The following is a 22,538-nucleotide window of genomic DNA, read 5'->3' as shown; positions in this document are numbered from 1 at the left end:
TTGAACACAGAGTATATCGATACGTAAAGATTTGAACAAAATTGCCACCCTATGCCTTTTGTTTTGGTCATTAACCCACAGATGTTGACTGAAGCTATTCGTAGACGCATTATGTTATACTTCCCCAATTCCTACCAAACACCATCATCCTATCACCTTTTAATACCACAGGACTTAGAATTATTCTTACAGAACTCATTCTCCTCACGTTTTGATTCCCAAAGCTCATCTCCATGCCTCCCCTCACATATTGCGCTGTGCCGTGTTGTGCTGAACCCTTACCCATCCCCCTCTGGCCCACCCCCACCCCCCCTACGACCCATACATGCAGATAGGCCAGACATGACCTATATATGGCAGCCAATCTCACATCTCAAGCAGCGCCAGTCCCCCCACCCCCGAGGCCCCTCAAACCCATAAACCCAAGTGAACTCACCCCCATGTGCCAATCTAGTTCAGTAACAAAGACCAGGTCACCTACCCACTAAACGAATAGTTAAACCCCGAAGCGGCTATTTACTTCATATCCCACAGATCTACATCAACATCCATAATTAGTCAGCGGCAGTTGAGCACCCTTGTAAAATCCGGCCTATGCCGCTCTGCCCCCTGGCCTCCTTGAGTTCAGTAAGATATTCTTGTGCCTTGATTTAGGAGAAAAACATTCTGACCCACCCATTCAAGATAACCTTGAGCCGCATGGGAAAAAGCAAGAAAGCTTCATAGCTAAACCCCTGAAACAGAGTTATCATCTGCCGGAATCTCCACCTCCGCTCAACCGTAGTGTGGCAGAAATCAGCCCGGGCGAAGAAGGTGTAACCCTCATAAGTCTGCTTCGAATCAGAGTTATTCCTAGCCTGATCTATTATAGCCTGCCTTAGTAGAAAATTTCCAACAAATGTCAAAATAGCTCTAGGTCGCTCCCCCTGGCTATTAGCGTTAGTACTCCTGGACATTGGGAAGCGATGAGCCTGTTGAATTTCCTTCTCTCAGTTCCAGTGGGCGAGGTCGGGAAAGGCACCTTTCAGCAGAGAGGCGACAAAGGCCATACTGTTCTCCCCCTCGATGTTTTCTGCCAAACCAAGTAGCCGTACGTTATTTCGGCGCTGCCTATTTTCAAACTCTTCAAGCTTCCTGCATACGTCCAATGACTGCTTTTCCTGAGATTCTTTAAATGACTGTAGCTCATTGACTTCTACCTCCACGGCCGTGGTTCTTTCTTCCACTTGCGTTACCCGTTCGGTCATATCGGTGCACAGCTTATTGACTTTGCGGATAGCCCCTTGCAGTTTTTTAGTGGCCTGTAGCGATCTTCTGCTCTCCTGCCTAGCCTCCCCCTGCATCTGCTTAAGGGTAGCGTACAATAGCTCCAATGTTGGAGAAGGAGCCACAGTTTCTGGATTATTAGGACCGCTGGGCCCACTGGAACCACCTTGTGCTTCATTTACTGAATTTGATCCACCAACCATGCTCGTAGTCAGTTTTGTCAGTGGTGTCGCAGAATAGTCCCATTCAAGTTTACGCGCTGTGGCTCAATCTGATTTTGAGAATCTAGTTTTAGTCTTAGCCCGTCATTTTGAATTAGTTTATCTACTACGTTGGGTTTTCTGTGTAGCGGATTACTCCCCTGAGACAGTCTTGTCTGAAGTTTCGAGCCCACTGAGCTCTGATGACTCGGAATCATCCTTTAGACAATAGAACTTATCCCCCTCTGGGGATAATTAAGGGGCACTAGACCATAGTGGTGTTATGATGTGGGGGCATATCAGCAACAGCCGGCGATAATTATCGCTAAGCTCGCTTAGCGCGAGGATAATTATTGCCGGCTATCGCTTGTTTATATCGCTGAGATAGCGCGTTATCAACAACGCTTATCTCCAATGCGATATAAATTCAAGCGATAGCGGCAATATGTGCGATTATCACTGGAAATCCAGCGATAATCGCACAGCGATAGGCAAAACCTTGCTGATAGGGCTGGGTGGTCTCCGCCTTATAATCCACCACCTATATGCTATAATGGTTTAGTCAGTTTAAAAGCAGTCGTAATGAAACCTGTGTTAGGCGCGGTTAGCGCTACTTTTATCGTCGCTATGAAGGTTAGCATGCAGCTTGATAATTGGAGAAATGTCTGTTAGCAACATTTCCCACGTTATTTAGTCAGTTACGCCCACTGTGCATGTCATTAACGTTGCAAAGCTGGGCGTTGAGGAAACGGGCGCAGAGGCATAGGAACACGCGCTAAGTTGTCATTGCTGATAGTGTGATAAAAAAATTGCCGCTTTTCGCCCAAACACGGACGCTAAAGCAGCGATATTTTTATCGCAGGGCCTTGATGATATGCCCCATGATTGTTGTGACCATAAACCTGCTACTGCCATTACCCTCATCGTTCTCCACCATTACAGGCTGTACATTAGAGTGTGCCTCCAGCTGTCTATCCGCTAATAAAGCTGTTGACATATCAGTGCTTACAAAAGTACCATTACTATTGCCAGTCTCTATGAATGCAGGCTCATAAACCGAAGTCTCACTGGCCAATGTGGTGACACTAGCCGGAGGAGAACGTCCCCCGGCATTAATAGCATCCATAAGGTTTTCCTCTCTACTCTGAATCTTAGTCGACTCACCAGATGCCTGTGCCTGCAGTCCAGCCGTGAGACTCTCAGCCTTTTCCTCTCCCAATACGTTCTTTTCAGTCTCCTGGCTCTGACCACCCCCTGGCTCTGGTCCAGGATTTGCAGCTGCCCCAGTAACAGCAACAGACTGAGGTAGGAGAATGCGCTGGCCTCGAGTCCTTCTCCCCAAACACCACCTCTGTAACTGCTTTACCTATCTCCTCCCGGCTGGTGTCGCACGGATCAGCCTCCGCGAATCTAGAGTCTTTCTGAGCCTCTGTGATGCCTGGAATAATGTTCAAGGCCGTTATTCCCCTAAATGCCTCAGCTACCGTCAGCTGCCGCAGGGAGCCCTCCTTGACAGCTGCAGCAGCGCGGAGACGAGTACCACCCGCCACACCAGCTTCCTTAGTTTTTGTCGCGCTGTCAACACCCTTTCTTCAGTGACCCCCCTCGCCGTCCCTGACTCGAACCTTGCGCTGTAACCATAACGGAGTCCTTCACGGTCTCTTTGGGCTGCTTTGGCTCTTTGGCCGCCTTGCTTGTCTTAGGAGCCATGCTTTGTTGAAAATGTCTGTGCAACCTCCTATGCAGCAGAGAAATCAGCCAGAGGGTCAAGCCAAACCCCTTTGACCACCAAAAGGACTGTCTGTGGTTCCCAGGTCTCAGCACTCGAGTATCCAACCAAGCAACTCAAGCAAGTAAGTCCAAAAAACCATGTTATTCCATCCGTCCCAATATTTTTTAAGGTGCCTCAGGGAGAGTGAGAGCCGGCGCTGCTCTCACCGAGGTAAGTCGGCGGCCATCTTGCCCAGTGAATATTCTACTATCCAATATAAAAACATTCCTCAAGGGGCAGGCTCTCGGGATCAGCTGAGAGCTAATACTATAATATTCACTGCACTCTAGAATCTTGTCCCATAATGCTTTGCAGGGCCTTTGGTTAGGATTGTTTTTTTGCCCATAACTGTGCTTGGGATGGTCCTAGGAGGATTGGACCACCACCGAATTGTTCAGCATGATGTGCTCTTTGTGTTCAAGGCATCTGCTTGGTTCTCTCCCTAGGTTACGGAGGACACCAAAATCATCACCTCTCTCACTGCTTGCTGTTTTTTCATTTACACTTTTGTGAGATGACTATATGCTAATGCATGTAAAGATAGAGTTAGTTATTGTTTTATCAAGGGTATCTGAGGTTTCTGTTTTATTAATGGTGATGAGACGGAACGGAGTTGCGGAGCGGAGTTCACAGAGGTTTTGTTCAATTTTGCAGAGTTCCGTGTTGTGGTACTCTGCCAACGACGTCCACCCTTAGTTTTAATAGTAATCTCCTTAATATTAATTCCAGAAATATCATTACATTTCCTGATGGAAACAAGCAAAGGTTCAATAACAAGAAGAAATAGGAGCATGGAGAGAGGACATCCCTGTCTGGTACCTCTGAAAAGAAAAAAATGGTTTGAAGTTTGGCCAATATTGAATAAATGAGCTGTAGGAGTAGAATAAAGAGTACATATCATACAAATAAATAAATCACCAAAATTAAATGCTAGTAAAGTATGAGATAAAAATTGCCAATGAACTATATCGAAAGCTTTTTCAGCATCTAATGCTAGTACTCCTGATGGTAAGGCTAAATTGGTCCCTTGTTCTATAACATGTAGTAATGTGCTTGTATTATTTGAAGAATATCTATTTCTCATAAACCCAGACTGATCTGAATGAATAATAGAATCTAAAACAGAGGATAACCTATTTGCAAGTATTTTGGCATAAAGCTTACGATCTTGATTTATTAATGAAATAGGATGATCATTTGATACGAGTGTAGGGTCTTTATTAGGTTTAGGTAGTACAGCAATTAAAGCTTCAGTAAAAGAACCTGTAGTAGCCCCTGTAGAACTAAAAAAGGTAAATAGTTTAAATAAATGAGGAATAAGCTGTACTTGAAATGCTTTATAAAATTCTGCTGGTATGCCGCCTGGTCCTGGGGATTTATTTTGTTTAAGAGATTTAATGGCTAATAGAATTTCATCTTCAGTAATGGGCAAATCTAATTCATTTTTTGTTAAGTGGGAAATCTTGGGGAGACCACATTTAGATAAAAATGAGTGAATTAAAGAAGAATCATCAAAGTTAGGTTTATTATATAGAGTAGCGTAATAATTCAGAAATTAATTAACCATATCATTTTGCGATAGGGCGATTTTCCCATTAGGGCCATGAATTGAATTTATTTGTGTTTTATCTTTTTTAATTCGTAGATAATTGGCTAAAAGCCGTCCAGATCTGTTAGCATTAAAACAGAATTTAGCTTTAGAATTGTAGAGTTGAATACCAGCTCTTCTGCTAAGGATTGAATTAAATTCATATCTAAGTTTTTGCAATTTCAACCTTTATTGGGGTCATTGGAAGTAAGAAAAAGTCTTTCAAATTTTGCAATTTGCTTATCCAATTCCTTAATTCTGCATTAAAAGTTTTGTTTTCATGTGCCATGAGAGAAATGGAAGCACCCCTAATGTAAACTTTAAAAGCGTCCCATCTATTCACCATGGATGTAGAACCTTCTGGGTTGAGAGGAAAGTATTCTTGAAGAGCATTTACGAGTTTCGATTTGTTTTGTTCATTAAGAACAATACTACCATTCATTTGCCATCTGGATTGTATTTTAAAATTTGAGTTAAATAGTAGAACAAAGGATATTAAGGCATGATCCGAAATATCAATATTACCAATAGTAGGAGTAATCACAGAATTAATTAGTTGTCTGGAAATTAATAAATAAAAAAATCTAGAGAGTGAATTATGTGAGTGAGAGAAAAAGGTAAACATTTTTTCTGTAGGCAAATGTAATCGCCAAATATCTACTAATTTTGTAGTTTTAAGAAAAGATTTAAAAGTAAAAATAGCTTTAGGAGGTCGATATTTAGTAAGAGAAGATCTATCATAAAAAGGATCAGATATAAGGTTAAAATCTCCTCCAACTATAAGAGGAACGTTACCTAACTTTAGCGAGAAGATGCCGGACAGCCGCACAGCCCACAAAAACGCCATCTGCAACCACCATCACCTCATCAGGTCCGCCAAGAGGACCTCCTTCAAAGACCGCCTCAACAACAATGCACACAACAGCAAGGAGCTCTTCAGCATCGTGAAGGAACTCTCCAGCCCCAGCTCCAACGCCAACGACATCCCGCCGACGCAAGCCCTGTGTGATTCCCTCGCCACATTCTTCCACCGCAAGATCGCCGACATCCACAACAGCTTCGACTCCCGGACGAACCCAACAGGCCCGACACATCCGACCCGCCGCAGCCCATCGACCACGACCCCCTGACAGCCTGGGTCAACGTGAACACCAAGGACACAATCAAGGCCATGGGCACAATCCACTCCAGCTCCCCATCAGACCCTTTTCCACACCACATCTTCAACAAAGCTGGCATCTCCATCGCACCCCACCTGCGCAACGTCATCAACCTCTCCTTCGAGACCGCGACCTTCCCAGAGAGCTGGAAACACACCGAGATCAACGCCCCACTCAAAAATCCTAAGGCAGACCCGAGCGACCTCAAGAACTTCCAGCCCATCTCCTTGCTTCCATTCCCAGCTAAGGTCATCGAGAAGATCGTCAACAGACAGCTCTCCCGCTACCTCGAAGATAACAGCATCCTGGATCCCTCCCAGTCAGGATTCCACAGCAACCACAGCACCGAGACCACCCTCATCACCGCCACAGATGACATCAGGATCCTGCTGGACAATGGCGAGATGGCGGCCCTCATCCTCCTGGACCTCTCCGCTGCCTTCGACACTGTCTGCCACCGCACCCTATGCACACGCCTCCACGACGCAGGGATCCGAGACAAGGCCCTTGATTGGACCACCTCCTTCCTCTCTGGCAGAAACCAGAGCGTCCGCCTCCCCCTATTCCGATCCGAAGCCTCCGAGATCATCTGTGGCATACCCCAGGGATCTTCCCTCAGCCCAACACTGTTCAACATCTACATGGCTCCACTTGCACGCATCGCCCGACAGCACGACCTCAACATAATCTCCTATGCCGACAACACTCAACTGATCCTCTCCCTCACCAAGGACCCCCTCACTACTAAATCCAACCTCCACGAAGGAATGAAAGCTGTCGCCGACTGGATGAAGTGCAGCCGACTTAAGCTGAACACAGATAAGACGGAGATCATTATCCTCGGCTCCAACCCATCAGCCTGGGACGACTCCTGGTGGCCCTCGTCACTAGGGGCACCCCCGACACCAACCGACCACGCACGCAACCTGGGAGTCATCCTCGACTCAACGCTCACCATGACCAAGCAAGTCAACGCAGTCTCCTCCTCCTGCATCAACACCCTCCGTATACTCTGCAAGATCTACAGGTGGATCCCGACAGACACGAGAAGAACTGTCACCCAGGCCCTCATCAGCAGCAGACTTGACAACGGACACGCCCTCTATGCAGGAGCCCTGACCAAGCTCATCAAAAAATGGCAAAGAATCCAAAACGCCTTTGCACACCTGATCCTTGACATTCCACACCACAGCCACATCACCCCCTACCTGAAAAACCTGCACTGGTTCCCCATCGGCAAGAGAATCTCCTTCAAACTCCTGATCCACGCACACAAGTCAATCCACAAGACCGGCCCAGCCTACCTCAACAGTCCACTCTCCTTCGACGTTCCCAACCGTCACCTCCGCTCCGCCGACCTCTCCCTGGCCACCATCCCGCGCATCCAGAGAACCACCACCGGAGGCAGATCCTTCTCCCACTGTGCCGCCAAGATCTGGAACACCCTTCCCCTCAACCTACAGCAGACCCAAGACCTGCTGACCTTCAGGAGATGACTCAAGACCTGGCTATTCGACCAGTAGCGGCAAACCACCCTCTCCTCTCCCTAAGCGCCTTGATACCCTCGCGGGTAAGCGGTGCGCTTTACAAATCTTGTGATTGATTGATTGATTGATTAGTACTCCAGTAGTTAGAATAGACCAAAACATAAGATCATCAGCAGTTGGACCATATATAATAAGTAAAAACATAACTGAATCATGAATTTTAATTTTAGCTATGATATATCTACCTTCTGAATCTGATGATTTACTTAAAATTTGACAATGTAGTCTTTTTGCAAAAAGAATAGCATCACCTTTTTTTCTACCTTTCGCAGGAGAAGAGATAATAGTATCAACTGACTTTTTTTTCCTTGTAATCTAAGACTTTGTCTTTAATATGCGTTTCCTGTATGAAGCAAATATCAGCTTTACAACTTCTTAAATAATCCAAAATCTTTGCACGTTTTACAGGATGTCTCAGACCCTTGACATTTAAAGAGATTATTTTAACATTATGAACATTGGCCATAGTAAAATAGAGAGGAAAAAATAATTAAGAAGAGGAGAAAAAGTTGAAAAGGAACATGATAAATAGTAGCTCTAGAACATGAAATGATGAAAGAGAAGAAAAAAAAGAAAAAACAAACAAACATTAAAAAGACAAAAACAAATAAACATTAATAACAGATTTGAAACGCACACAAGCTTTACAAGCATGACCAAACCGTTGGACCCAGTGTGGAGAAAACAGTAGAATTAGTCAGAAATACATATTAAAGCAATATTCAAGTAGCAGAATCATGCGTATCCATAGAATGCTGTGAATGTTGATCCAGGAATAATTTTAAATCTTCCGGAAGTTGGAAGAACTTTGAAAAATTACCTTTCCGAATTCGCATTGTTGAAGGATCAAAAAGACCATATTTAAATCCAAGACTTCTCAATTGAGGACGAATGTCAGTGAATTCTTTATGAATCTTAACAGTATCTTTAGCTAAATCTTGGTGAATAAAATGTTTATTACCATTGACCATTAAGGAAGGAATTTCCCTCGCTGCTTTCCTTATCAAGACCAAAAGATGATGATGTAAAATCTTAAAAATCATTTGACTTGGCTTAGTGTGATGTGGATTGCGATGAGATGGAATTCTATGCGCTTTATCGATTTCAAATTTCTCTGGAAATTTGATGTTTAAAAACACCAGGTATCAAATTCTCCAAGTATAGTCTGCATTTGGAACCTTCAACATCTTCTGGTAAATTAAAAATATGCAAATTGTATTGCCTATTACGATTTTCCATATCCAGAAGGAGAGCAGACATAGGAGAACTTTTTGCCACAGGTGGTGTAAAAGCATCAATTTTAACTTTGTTCTCTTGGATTTTGATTGAATTATCCGAAACTTTCATTGACATACTAGCCATATCTTTACACAGGCTTTTAATCTCTGACCCTATGGTATCAGTGTTAGCACGAAGTGCTTGAAGTTTGTCAAGAATTAATGCCAAAGAAGGTTCACTAGATTCCACCACTTTAGATTTTATTGGAGGAGGAGAAATCTGTTGTTTCCTCTTATTATCGTGCATGAAGTTCTTGCTAGGTAATGTACGTGCCCCTTAAAATAAAATGACCAAGCTCTTTAAAACCACATGAGTTCCAATATCTTATCTCGGTTTTAGATATAATCAACCCAAAATGGTAGCACTGCAGCTTAAGGTACTTCTAATATGCTGGGATGTGAAACGATATAAGCAGAGCTTCCATCCAGCTGCCCATCTCCTGAAGCAATTTATACCTTGTTTTTTTTTGGGGGGGGGGGGGTAATTTCTCTACCGTAATAAGAGCTGGTAAGCTAATTTCTGATTCCTGGACCATTCTTTCTAAAAAAAAAAAAAGAAATCTTATACTACACTGTCTTCCAATGATCTTGTCAAAATATCAAAAAGTGACGCATCATAATATGTCTGAACAAGAATTAGACCAAAACCTCCCAGCACAATATCCAATTGTAAAACAGGGTATTTCACCCTAGAAGCTTTCCTGTTCCAAATAAAACTTTTAACGAGTGAATCTACATCCTTAAGAAAAGCTATTACTGACTATTATAGGAACATTTGGACAAAGATCACAGTAGAGGTAAAATAGACATTTTAATAAGAGCAACCCTACCTACCAATGTTAAGGTGAGGAGTGACGATCTTTCCAATAGCCCCCAAATCTCCTTTAGGGGTGTCATATAATTCAACTGGAATAGTTGTAAATAGTTATTTGTAACATATATATCTAAATAGCGTATTGTGGTATGAGAACTAGCTTTCTGCTGCAAAGAAATGGGCTGATTGCCCACAAAAGCATTAGAAAGCAGCAGCTCTGTTTTGTTGTGACTGATTTTCTATCCGTCAATCCCTGTACATTTCTCAAGCTCATCAAGCGCTCTCTGTATATTCGCATTATCAGGTTTCAAATATAGAATCATGTCATTAGTGAGTAGCTTCAGCTTAGACATCCCCTCCACTGGTGTACAAATCCCCTTGTTGCTCCGAATCCTAACACCCCGGGCTCAATAAAACTGTAAAAATTAATTGGGGATAGAGGACACCCTTGACAGGTGTCTCTATTAATTGCCACTGTTCCCTCCAAACTGGAATTTATAAATATCTTTGCATGTGCGCCTTGATACAAATTCTCAAACCTACAAATAAATTGTTCAGAGAAGCCAAACTTTATTAAGCTGTAAAACATTGCCTCCCAATTAGCTAGATCGAATGCCTTCTTTGTCTCAATCATTATTATTGCTGCACTAATCGGATTGCATGAGAAATAATCCAGTGCCTTTATTAAAAAGTTGTTTTTGGTGGCTATCAAGTGATTAGAAACAAAGCCATTCTGGCCCATATGAATTAAGATTTACCAGCCGGAATAATCCCGCTAGCCCATATTTTCATCAGCAGCTTATCATTAGTATTCAAAAGGCTAATTGGACGATAGGAATCCACGTTACTGTTGTTCTTACCTTTTTTAAGAAACTCACTATAGTATATTCTTTGAAGATAGAGGGAACTTCCCCGCCTCCCTTAATAAAATTAAATAGATCAGTTAGGAAGGGTACTAATTCTGCTTCAAATATTTGTTTTAATTCTGTCGGAAACCCGTCATTGCCACATGCATTAGGTTAGGCATTTTTGAAAGGGCTTTGTGAACCTCAGCCACTTTTATGATAGCTGCAATTTTCCAGCCAGAGAATTTGGAAACTGAGGCAGCATTATAGGCCCATAATACTTATTTATTCTAGTTTGCGAGACTGGATACTTAGGGGCCTATTAGTATGGTGGGTGGTGGCACCACCGCGGTGCTAGCGGAAAATGCTTATTTCCGCATGCCAGCAGCAGTCCTCACAGGCGTCATATTAGCATGGCCAAATATAGCCCATTTCCTGTCCGCCGCAGGTGCGACGCGAACCGCCATCAAAGTGCGGCCGCCACCGCGGTGGTGGGAGATAATGGAAACTCACCGCCATGCGGAATGACGTCCGTTCTGCTGTACAAGTCAGGATCTCCCAAACAGCCAGTCGCACTGCAGCGGAGAAACCGCCCAAACAGAGATGGCGGAAACTCGACAGCGGAGCGTGATACCAGAGTCCCGGTCCCTTCCACCGTATCCCGACTGCCATGGATACAGCTCTACACGTCTTACCTGTACCTGATACATCACCAGCAAATCATGGACCGCCGCGGACTCCGCCGCAGGTACGCAACAACACAATCCCGCACACAACCACAAAACACAACTCATGGGCTGATACTGGGTCCCTTTCCACACCAGACACACTGGTGGGGACAGGAACACATCCACAAGTGAACCCACACATGTCCTACCTGGCACCAAATTACCCCTTCGCATCCGGTCACCAATCTACCGCGGTCATGAAATAATGTCCCGGTCACGTCACCGCAGTGGTGAAGATGCGGGAAAACATGAGCACAATGCAGAAGGCAGGGCCAGCGCCAGGCATGGGCAGTGCACAAAGACCACAGGGACACACCTCCACCTTCCACACACTAGACCCCCCAACATGAAGGGACATGCCATGTGCACCTCCTGTGCACCCCCATGCACAACAACAGCACAACAACAAACTAGGTGAATCCACACCCCGCACCACACAACAAACAACTAGGGAGACAGCCACAGCAGGAGTGGCTGCAGAGGAACACACAGCACAGCAGCACATGCTCAGGGCAACCCAAACACCACCACAACACCACACACATGGCAAGAAAACTGAGACCAAGCACAAAATGAACACACACAGATAATGAACAACCACTCCACAGGACACACAGCCTGACAAGTCACACAGACATACCCCACACTGACACACAGCCACATACACAGGCCACATGCCAGCAGCAATGGAGCACAACATATAGGACAGCCAAAGTGATGTGCCCACAAATGGAAGGCCAAGAAGATAACAACCTAGCATGTGTACATCACATGCAAGACAAGGAACAGAAAACAACACCCTCAGACCATCAAAGCACACATGGCTAGCACAGTGGGTGAAGTCAAACCACAGTCAGCTCAGTGCAACAACTCATAGAGACAGCAAGGCAACCCATGTATAGGCACATGGATGAAAGGAAGGCCCTGAAGTTAAACTGTGAACAGCCACACATATGCATACAACTACTTCACAGGAGTATGCCAGCAGCACAACCCTCATGGCCCATTGACAGACTCCATGACTGGCAAACACAAGTTGGAATCTCCACACATCCCCCCTCACACCTGCAGCACACAACACCAGTGTCAGACACACAGAAGGGTGTCAATAATGTCCAGTCAACACACAGACAAACAATCACACTCCCTGGGGGTATCCACAAACATCACACACACACACACACACGCACACACACAAACACACACACACACACACAGTGATGCCAGAACCAATGTCTGCATAAAAACAACAGCCAAACCATAACTCAACAGAAGCACACACAGAACCACAACCAGACCAGACATGACCCGTGCAGTAAAACTGTGGAAAGGCAACGAGAGCACAGACAGAACAGGAGTGCACAACCTCATCAGTCAGGAACAATGCACAGACAACATACCACAACACAGACAAGAAGTGCACCATCACAGAACAACACAGCCACATCAAACACACAACAGATGCACAGGCCAAAAAATCACATAGCAAACACAGCAGGACACCAGGGGATGCACACCAGGTAAAGACAAGGCAACATACACCCACAGCACTGCATGCACAACAAGCAGTGTGTGCACACAAAACATAACAGTCCCACACAGATATGAGTGACACACCATGAACACCCACAACAACAATCAAAACAGCACACTGACAACATCCCATTTAGGAAATCAAGCAGTACCTCAGCATACACACATACACCCAACACAACACCGACAGATTCACATGTATGGGACACAAAATTGGAAACAACTTGACCAGAGGAATGGGCAGCACAAACTGTTGAACTGCATATGAGTAACCCTGGGCGTAGTTCGCGAAGTAGCACTTCGCGAAGCTACGCCAAGTGCAGTTTGCACTACGCGAGCTACTCGTAGCACTTCGCGAATTGCGTAGTACCTTGTTCGCACTGTGCCAGATGTCGTTTTCAATGATTGCACAGTGCGGACAAGCAACCGGCACTGTGCAATCATTGAAAATGGCATCTTGCACAGTGAGAGCTGTAGTTTTCTGCTGCTCGAGTAGATTTTTACTCGAGCGGCAGCTTTCTCAACGCGAACTGGTAGTTTCTCATCGCGAGCGGTCGCGAGCATACGCGACCACTCGCAATGAGAAACCTGACCTCCTCGCGTTGGGAATCTCGCCGGGAGGTTTATTTTCCATGCTCGCGATCGCCAACTTGATGTTGCTGATCGCGAACAAGGAAAAAGTCTCGCCGGGATGTCATTTTGCTTGCTCGCGGTCACCAACTTGACGTTGAGGACCGCGAGCAAGCAAAAAATGACCGCAGCACTACGCAACACTACGCTACGCGTGTTCGCACTGTGCTACGTGCAATTCGCGTAGTGCGAAGTAGCGCGAAATTCGCAAACTACGCGAACGTAGCGTAGTGCTTTGCCCAGGCTTACATATGAGCAACCATGACTGCTAAACAGTACAAGAACATCACATATAACTAATTGGGAAAATGTCCTGAGTGGCACATTGATCCTGGGCTAAGATCTGCACCACAAAGCACAGTGTCACAAATGAAGTGATGGGGAGGCACACACACAGGCAAACAAAGGGGACAGCTGACATCAAAGTGAAGTGTTGTGCACGTCAGTAATGGACATGACAGGAGTGTACCATAAACAAATAGAGGGAGTGCAGACTCACAATGGGTAGACATCTGAAGCACAGATAGGGGATGGTATGACACCACACACAACATGCCATACTGGAGTCAATAAAGCCCCATGTGACAGCAATGCATGAGAAAACACACCCACAATGTCAGTGTGGATCAGCAGGTCTGCACAGTGAGTATTAACACTATCAAGACACATGGCTGATCAACAAAACACAACACTGAATTGCCAGTCACACACTCTGCATACTCACAGTTGCCAAAAACAACAAGTAGGAGTCAGCCAGAACTGTAAGGACACACCAACACAGTGCACAGTGCACAACATACAACTCGCACATGTGCACACAATCACAATCACAGGGCTGAACAATCCAAACAACAGAAAACCAACTCATGGGTGACACGTGTGTAGGTGACATTGCAGGGGCACACACACATCAACACTCCCGACAAAATCACCCCTTCACACTGCACACTTCTTGACCACCCAAGTGCACACATTGAAAGTAATCCATGTAACTAGGATGACTGACCATCACAAGATGAGCATACACCTACACTGCTGGGCACACATGAGAGCAAGAAAACAAAAACATGATGACCCTGGCCAGCCTGCCTGCAATCCTGTGGATAGAATGTGTACAACATAGCCAACATGAGCAAAGAATGAAAATGACAACGGTATGTCATCTAATAACAACATCATTGCACCCACAAGTATCAGAGTCAGGAAGAACTGAAGTCCCTGTCACCCATGTAAAAAATTGGACAAGCGAGACAAGCCATTGGCAATGTTGAAGAGGCACACAGAGCGTGTGGCACAGTAAACCATATACACACAGAAAAAACTTTATTTGGAAAGGACACTGACAAAACTGACAACAGGAGCAACTGTCTTTATTCACATATTGCACAGATAGGCACCAAGATAAGAGAAGAGCAAGGCACACAATTTACAATATGCCCATGAGAAGCAACACAGGCAAGGGGAAACAGCAAGGCCAGTGGCCAGTCCAAGGTGCAGAGTATGTCTGTGAGAAGCTGCACAGGCAAGGGGAAAACAGCAAGGCCAGTGGCCAGTCCAAGGTGCAGAGTATGTCTGTGAGAAGCTGCACAGGCAAGGGGAAAACAGCAAGGCCAGTGACCAGTCCAAGGTGCACAGTATGTCCACGAGAAGCTGCACAGGCAAGGGGAAACAGTAAGGCCAGTTGCCAGTCCAAGGTGCAGAGTATGTCCATGAGAGGCTGCACAGGTAAGGGGCACACAGCAGTGAACGACAAGGCCAGTGGCCAGTACAAAGTGCAGAGTGAGACCATGAGAAGCTGCACAGGCAAGGGGCACACAGCAGTGAATGACAAGGCCAGTGGGCAGGACAAAGTGCAGAGTGAGACCATGAGAAGCTGCGCAGGCAAGGGGTACCCAGCAGTGAACGACAAGGCCAGTGGGCAGGACAAAGTGCAGAGTGAGACCATGAGAAGCTGCGCAGGCAAGGGGCACCCAGCAGTGAACGACAAGGCCAGTGGGCAGGACAAAGTGCAGAGTGAGACCATGAGAAGCTGCACAGGCAAGGGGCACCCAGCAGTGAACAACCAGGCCAGGGGGCGGGACAAAGTGCAGAGTGAGACCATGAGAAGCTGCACAGGCAAGTGGCACACAGCAGTGAACGACAAGGCCAGTGGGCAGGACAAAATGCAGAGTGAGACCATGAGAAGCTGAACAGGGAATGTGTGTGACTGTACCCTGCCATGGTCAGCAACACAGTCAGGGGGGTAACAATGGGCAGTACAGGCACTGCTGTGGGAGAGACAGATGTGTGAGGGTGAATACCACACAGACTTGGCTGTCAGTCAGACTGGGAGCTGGCTGTGTGTCGGGGACAGTTGGAGCATTTGACCGGGGAGAGAGAGGCCCAGCTGAGGTAGAGCTATCAGTGGCTTGGGAAACCGGAGGGCTGCTTGGACCAGGTGGTGTAGTGGCACGTGGAGGTGGAGTCATGCAGACGTGAGACACAGTGTGGGTGGGAGATTGTGGAGGGGTTCCTTTCCACTTCTTGGGGATTTTAAATGGCTTGTCTGACTTGGGATCAATGGGAAGTGGTGTGGACACAACAGGCACACTCACCACCAAAACTGCATCAGGTGCAGATGCTGGCCCTCCCTCTGGGGACGTGCTGGATCCATAGGTATGCTTCGTCTGGCCTTGCCTTTGCCCCTCCATCCCCTGTTTACCAGGTGTTCCCCCTACTGTGCCCTCCTTACCCTGCTTCACTGGGCTTGGAATGGGAGTTGAGGTAGTGGGTGAATCTGCCTTTGAGCCCTTCTTATGTGTACCCTTGGCAGGCACCACCTTCTCAGTGGGCACGGAAATTCTCTGCTTGTCTTTGCGAGACGCTTTTGAAACAGGAGAGTCCATGGCTGGAGATGCCTCTGAGGCATGTGACCCTGAGGTCTGCTTCTTTGCTTTTTGGGCCTTGGTGTTACCTGACGGGTTTTTGTCTTTGCACTCTGGGGTGGCTTTAGTTTGCTGTGGGGATGGTGTCTGCGCCCTGGACTGCTCGGGCAACTGCTGTGTGCTTTGTGTGCTGTATCGTGACCTTGAGGTCTGTGGAGCGTGGTCACTATCGTCGGACGTGGCCACTGGCAGGGGGTGGACAAAGGGACTGGAGCTGGACTACGAGATTTTGCCAGTTGAAGGGCTGCCGTCACTGCAGAGGACAAAGCCTGGACAGTCCGGTGCAGCCCACCCACGTCTGAATGTATACCCTCCATGAAAGCATCCACCTGTGCCAATTTTTTGTCGTGGTAAATGAAGGCATTGAGGAGAGCTCTCTGGCCCACACCCAGCTAGCGCAAAAGGTCCACAGACTCAGCACTGATGGCAGCAGGGGGGACAGGTGCAGGGGCAGCAGTGCCTGGGGTGAAGGACACTTCTCCCTTCTTACTGGGGCGAACACAGGCAGCACCAGAGGAAGTGGCTGGGAGGGTGGTCACTGTTCGCTGTGTGGTGGAAGATGAGGCAGAGTGTCCCCTGTGCCCGCCAACATAGAAGCATCACCGCTGGCATCAGATGAAATTGAGCTTTGCGCCTCTGGCTGTGATTCCTCCAGCAGACTCCTGTCCCCTCCGAGGCGCTGTTCACATCTGTGTCACTGTGCTCGTGTCCAGCTGTTGTGCATGATTCCCCACCACTGGTGTCCGTCCCCAGTCCCTCCGTGACCATGGGAGATGCTGAATGAGACAGAGAAGTAGGGTGAGTTCAGTGTCAGGAACATTACAAACATATGCAAGCAAAGCATCACTGAAGATAACTAAATCTACATGTTGCACACCACCCTGTGCAATGACATTGATCTAACTCACTTTATTGACTCAAATAGTGTGTGTAAACAAGAAAACTAGGCAATAGTGAGCCATGTGATGACCACACAGCACAACAGCCTGCTGGTGGCTCCGTTCAACCAGACACACAAATAGCTCAGAGCACACCTAGGGCCATGATGGGGGCAAGGATGAAGCCTACAACATGTTGCCACTGTCCGATCTGGATGGAGCAGTGGGGGACAACACAGATACAGACTACAACATGACATTTCACAATGGACATGAGCCCATGCCATCCACCATGTTGTCCTTTGTGCACAACTACTCTTGCACATTGGCGTCAGATGTCTACGCCTCACAAATCAAAGGTCAGGCAATGCACGCATTGATGAAAGCGCACTCAGAACAGGCACACTGCCATTCACTTCCATGGATTTTCCCAGACTACCCCAATGCAGACAATACCTGAAGCCCATGACTCAATATGCAATGGAAATGCCCAGTACTCAAATTACATTAGGACGTACAGGTAGGGCAAATGCATGACAGCTGCACACAGCACAGAGGCCACTCACAAGCCACTGCATCACACTACCAACATCGAATAGGCCAGCGCTGGCACAGGCTGTGTACACATGCAGCCACTCACAGCCAAAGTCACCCCTCCCAGAATACTCACCCCCAGCTTGCTACTGATGCTCCTTCAAACGTGCATCCAGCTCAGGCTGTGTCACGGCCAAGATGCGGCCCATCAGTGGTGTCATGCTGCGCCGTGCCAACCTGCCAGTGCGAGGGAGCAGCCCCAGTGTCATCTCTGCCACGTTCTTTGCCAGCCGACAGATGTCGTCCCACCTCTTGTGGCAGTGGGTGTGCCGTCGGTTTGAGACACCCAGAGCCCGCACCTTGGTCGCAATGCCCTCCACATGGCCTTACGCTGGTGTACTTTGAGCTGCAGGCATGGGAGACAAGAGGGGGAAAACATCAGTCACACAGTGTTATGTAACAAAATCCATCAGGACATTAGCATGATAATGACTCATCCCAAATCCACAGATCTGTTTTTCTGAGACAAAAATGTGTCTCACATTCTACATCTGCATGGGACAAGCACACATAAATGCATGCAGGTGTGAGGGGGGACACAGTACCTGCACATCTCATACACATGCAGGATGCCAGCACAGAAAGCCATGTGTAGTCTGCCCACATCTACTGTCCATATGTAGGTTGAGCAAGACATACATCACATATCAACATGTGTTTGGGGGTAGACTCACTGTGTCCAACACTGCGCAGCCCTCAATGTCCTTGCCCTGTGAATAGCTCACTGTGTCATGGATCTCACATTGAGGGACATGTTCTCACAAACCCACACCCTTCTCACGAGGCCTGTCATGTGTAATCTGCAAGGCTGAGATGGCTCATTAACCGGAGTGCAATGAGATGAGACACATGTAAAACTCTGTAAGTTCTGAGATCTGTCCTTGTCATTTTAGGCGGTGACTGTCCAGGCCATGTGGGCTCACACTGAGATGGACAACAGGGACCCACACAGCCATTCACACAAGCAATCACTGTCCTGACTCCTGCATTACCAACTTGCAGCGTCACTGTATGGCTGACAAGACAACACATGTCCCTCAAATCTTGATGTGCAGGCAGGGAAACGTGTGGAATAGGGTACACACCCCTTCCCCCTGGAGAAAGCATGTTAGGCAGTGCATGACACAACCCCACACCCTCAGGCACATACTGCATCAGACCAACTACATGTGTGCTCCCCCTGCACTCACTCTCACTGTTGAATACTTACCATGACATTAGGGTCACCATATAGCCTTGGGTACTGTGTGAGCACCTTGTCCACCAGGACCTCCAACTCCTCACTGGTGAAGGGACTGGCACGGATCTTCTCAGTCCTAGCCATCACTGTGGACATGAGACAGCAGCGGCGGCAGCAGCAGATGAGGGTCTCAGGCAGCAGTCCCTGGAGGCAGCAGCAGGTGAGGGGTCTCAGGCAGCAGCCTCCATTCCCTGGAGGCACCAGCAGGTGAGGGGTCTCTAGCAGAAGTCCCTGGAGGCAGCAGCAGGTGAGGGGTCTCAGGCAGCAGTCCCTGGAGGCATCAGCAGATGAGGGGCCTCAGGCTGCAGTCCCTGTAGGCAGCAGCAGGTGAGGGTAGCCCCCTGGGGTCGTTTCAGTGTTGTTAAGGTACTGCAATTGGTGTTCCAGGTCTGTCTTTTTCAAATCCATCCAATGACCGGTTCTGCGGTTGCAGAGCACGCCTACCGCAATTTTTTAAATTGCATCAGCCTACCGCGATAGCAGTTCCCATTGGCTGTAAGGGCATGGTCCATGGTGGTGACACACTGCAGGGGCCAGGCAGTAGCTACCGGGATTTGAGTGCCATACATTGCTATGGGTGACCGGGATTTGGGTGGTGGAGCATTCCAACCGCCATTTAGCGAGAGATATGTACCTATCACTAACGCGATTGTGTCTTGGTCCATGGTGGTGACACACCGCAGGGACCAGGCAGTAGCTACCGGGATTTGGGTGCCATACATTGTTATGGGTGACCGGGATTTGGGTTGCGGAGCATGCCAACCGCCATTTAGCAAGACATAGGTACCTATCACTACCGTGAACAGTGCGAGGTACTCAGTGGGTTCTCCCACTTCCTTTTGTTCTTTACTTACTATACACCCGTAGTGACTTCGGATGTTGTACCTCAGCACCCTCCAAAAGAACTTTTTATTAAACAGCTTTGATCTTTAATTAAACTACTCGCATAAACGAGAGTGCTCCTTACTACCCTCTCTCTTTAAATCACTTTGTCGCACTAAGGAAGCACCCAAACTACAATATGTCTTTTGAATCAATCACCAACTTAACGGACAATAGGGCCACCACAAAAACGTATACCACAGATGAAGCTTCTGAAATATATTCACTAATACAAGAAGTCAAACTCTCTGATGCACATGGTGGATCCATAACCCAACAACTCAGACAATTGGAATTCATTACCCGCCGGCAACTCAATCAAAAACTCCACGCATCCACCCTTGTACAATACCACAAATCCAAACGGATACCAAGAGGCCTGAGACTGGCCATAAAACCTATGCTTTTCCGTTTTCATTTGAATGCCACATTCATGGATAAGTGGTACGCAATTTTAAACAAGTGTTCATTGGACCTGATTTTGCTCATTATAGAAGAACTTGCCAAAACTATCAGAGACCTTGAAGAAGAAATTTTCAACCTTAAAAGTTAACTTCAACTCAGGGTTGAAGCAGACTCTTGGAAACTACAATTGGAAATAATTAACCAAAAGCTAGAAAAATATGAAAAAGAGCTACAAGAAGGCAAGCTCCGAAAATTTAAAAGGGATACAATCGACTACAAACTTAATGAAGTCTATACGTGGGCCGACATCTACTCTAGAAGGAGGTTCGATAAGAAAAACACCACATCATCAGATGAAAGCACTGTCTCCGATCAAGAATTGTCAACAAAAAGAGGACCAGTATCTACAAACATACCAAATACAGGAACACCAACTTCACCTGTAGCTTCAACATCGAATCAAACATCATCCTCTTTTTTATCTCAAGCCACCGATCTCAACCGCCCTCCAGACCAACAAGGCGGTCAAAAAGACAAAACAGGCAAATCACTAAGAAGCGGGAAAACAGTGATCTAGTAATCAATATATCATCGCATACTTTAAGCCCACAACAACAAGTGATCTTATCTAAGGGAATGTCATTTGTACCCACTAACAGAACCACTCAACTTCAAGTGGAAACGGACCTATATAAATTTATGAGACAACTGCGCCTCAAACACTATTTCTCCAACATCGTACAACCTGAAGACCAAAGTACAATGTCAGCACCTACTCTTTTCAAACCACGCAGCAAATTTATTCCTCCAGTTTCACACAAGATCCTTGATACTTTTGAACACTTGATACGCAGAGATGTTGCCAACATTAATTATCAACAAATCAAAAACAACAATCTCTCTCAATTTGAAAGATCTATCATTAGACAACTGGCAAACAATCCGGACATCACTATGAAACCGGCAGACAAAGGGGGCGCTATCGTGTTAATGGACACCACATATTACACATCCAAAGTTGATACCCATGTACAAGATCATTACACCTACATGAAACTTCCTCAAGACCCTACCACACAACTGGAAAAATTTTTGTCTAATATCCTCCAGGAAGCAATAGACCAACATTGGATAACTGAACAAATAAAAAACTTCTTGACAATCCAGAACGCCAGAAGGCCCAAATTATACATGATACCCAAGATACACAAAAATCATCACGATCCACCTTTTCGACCCATAGTTTCTGGCTGTGGGTCCTTGTTTGAACCTCTGGGTAAATTTGTTGACCACTACCTTAAAATATTTGTCCAGAAATGGCCCTCCTACATCAAAGATACGACACACTTTCTGCAACAACTTAACACCATTCAAGACAGAGATCTCACAAATGTCTTCCTGTGCACTATAGATGTAACAGCGCTGTACACATCCATTCCCCACGAAGCAGGATTAGAAGCATCTGAGTGGGCTTTACTACAAACATCAGAAATTGACACAGAAAGATTGTTTATCCTCAAGATCCTCCATTTTTGTTTGCATCACAGCTATTTTGAATGGAAAGATAACTACTATGCACAACTCACCGGCACATCAATGGGCTTTTCAGGAGCACCTGCCTACGCCAACACATTCATGTCATCATTTGAATCTGAGAACATCATGTCAAACAACTGTTGGTGGAAACATATACTGATGTATTGCCGTTACATCGATGACATTTTTATCTTATGGACGGACACGACCACAACTTTTGAAAATATGATATGTACACTCAACACAGTTAATCCAAGGATCCAATTCACACACAACATTCAACAACATCAAATACACTTCCTGGATGTCCTGATTTCTAAATCACCTGACAATCGCACCTTTGAGACTTCAGTTTTTCAAAAACCCACGGACCGCAACAGCACACTGGCTTTTACCAGTTTTCATCCAAAAAGTTTACTAAAGAATTTGCCGTACTCACAACTCCTCAGAGTCAGACGCATTTGCTCCAACCCTGACAATAGCCAAATTAAAGAACAAGAATTTGTCCAACGATTCAGAGAACGGGGATACCCAGACAGCATACTACAAGAGTGCCTGACACGTGCTCAAGGAATTGACAGACTTAAGCTATTACAATCCACAACCAAACCACCACAAGAACGAACTGTCTTCGTATCTAAATTCTCTACAGCATCCAAATCCATCCGAGATATTATAAACAATAGATGGGAAATGTTATCCACAGAAGAAGATTTCAAC

This window comes from Triturus cristatus, chromosome 4_2, assembly GCF_964204655.1.
Source record: "Triturus cristatus chromosome 4_2, aTriCri1.1, whole genome shotgun sequence".
Taxonomy (NCBI): Eukaryota; Metazoa; Chordata; class Amphibia; order Caudata; family Salamandridae; genus Triturus; species Triturus cristatus.
This window is presented reverse-complemented; position numbering follows the sequence as displayed.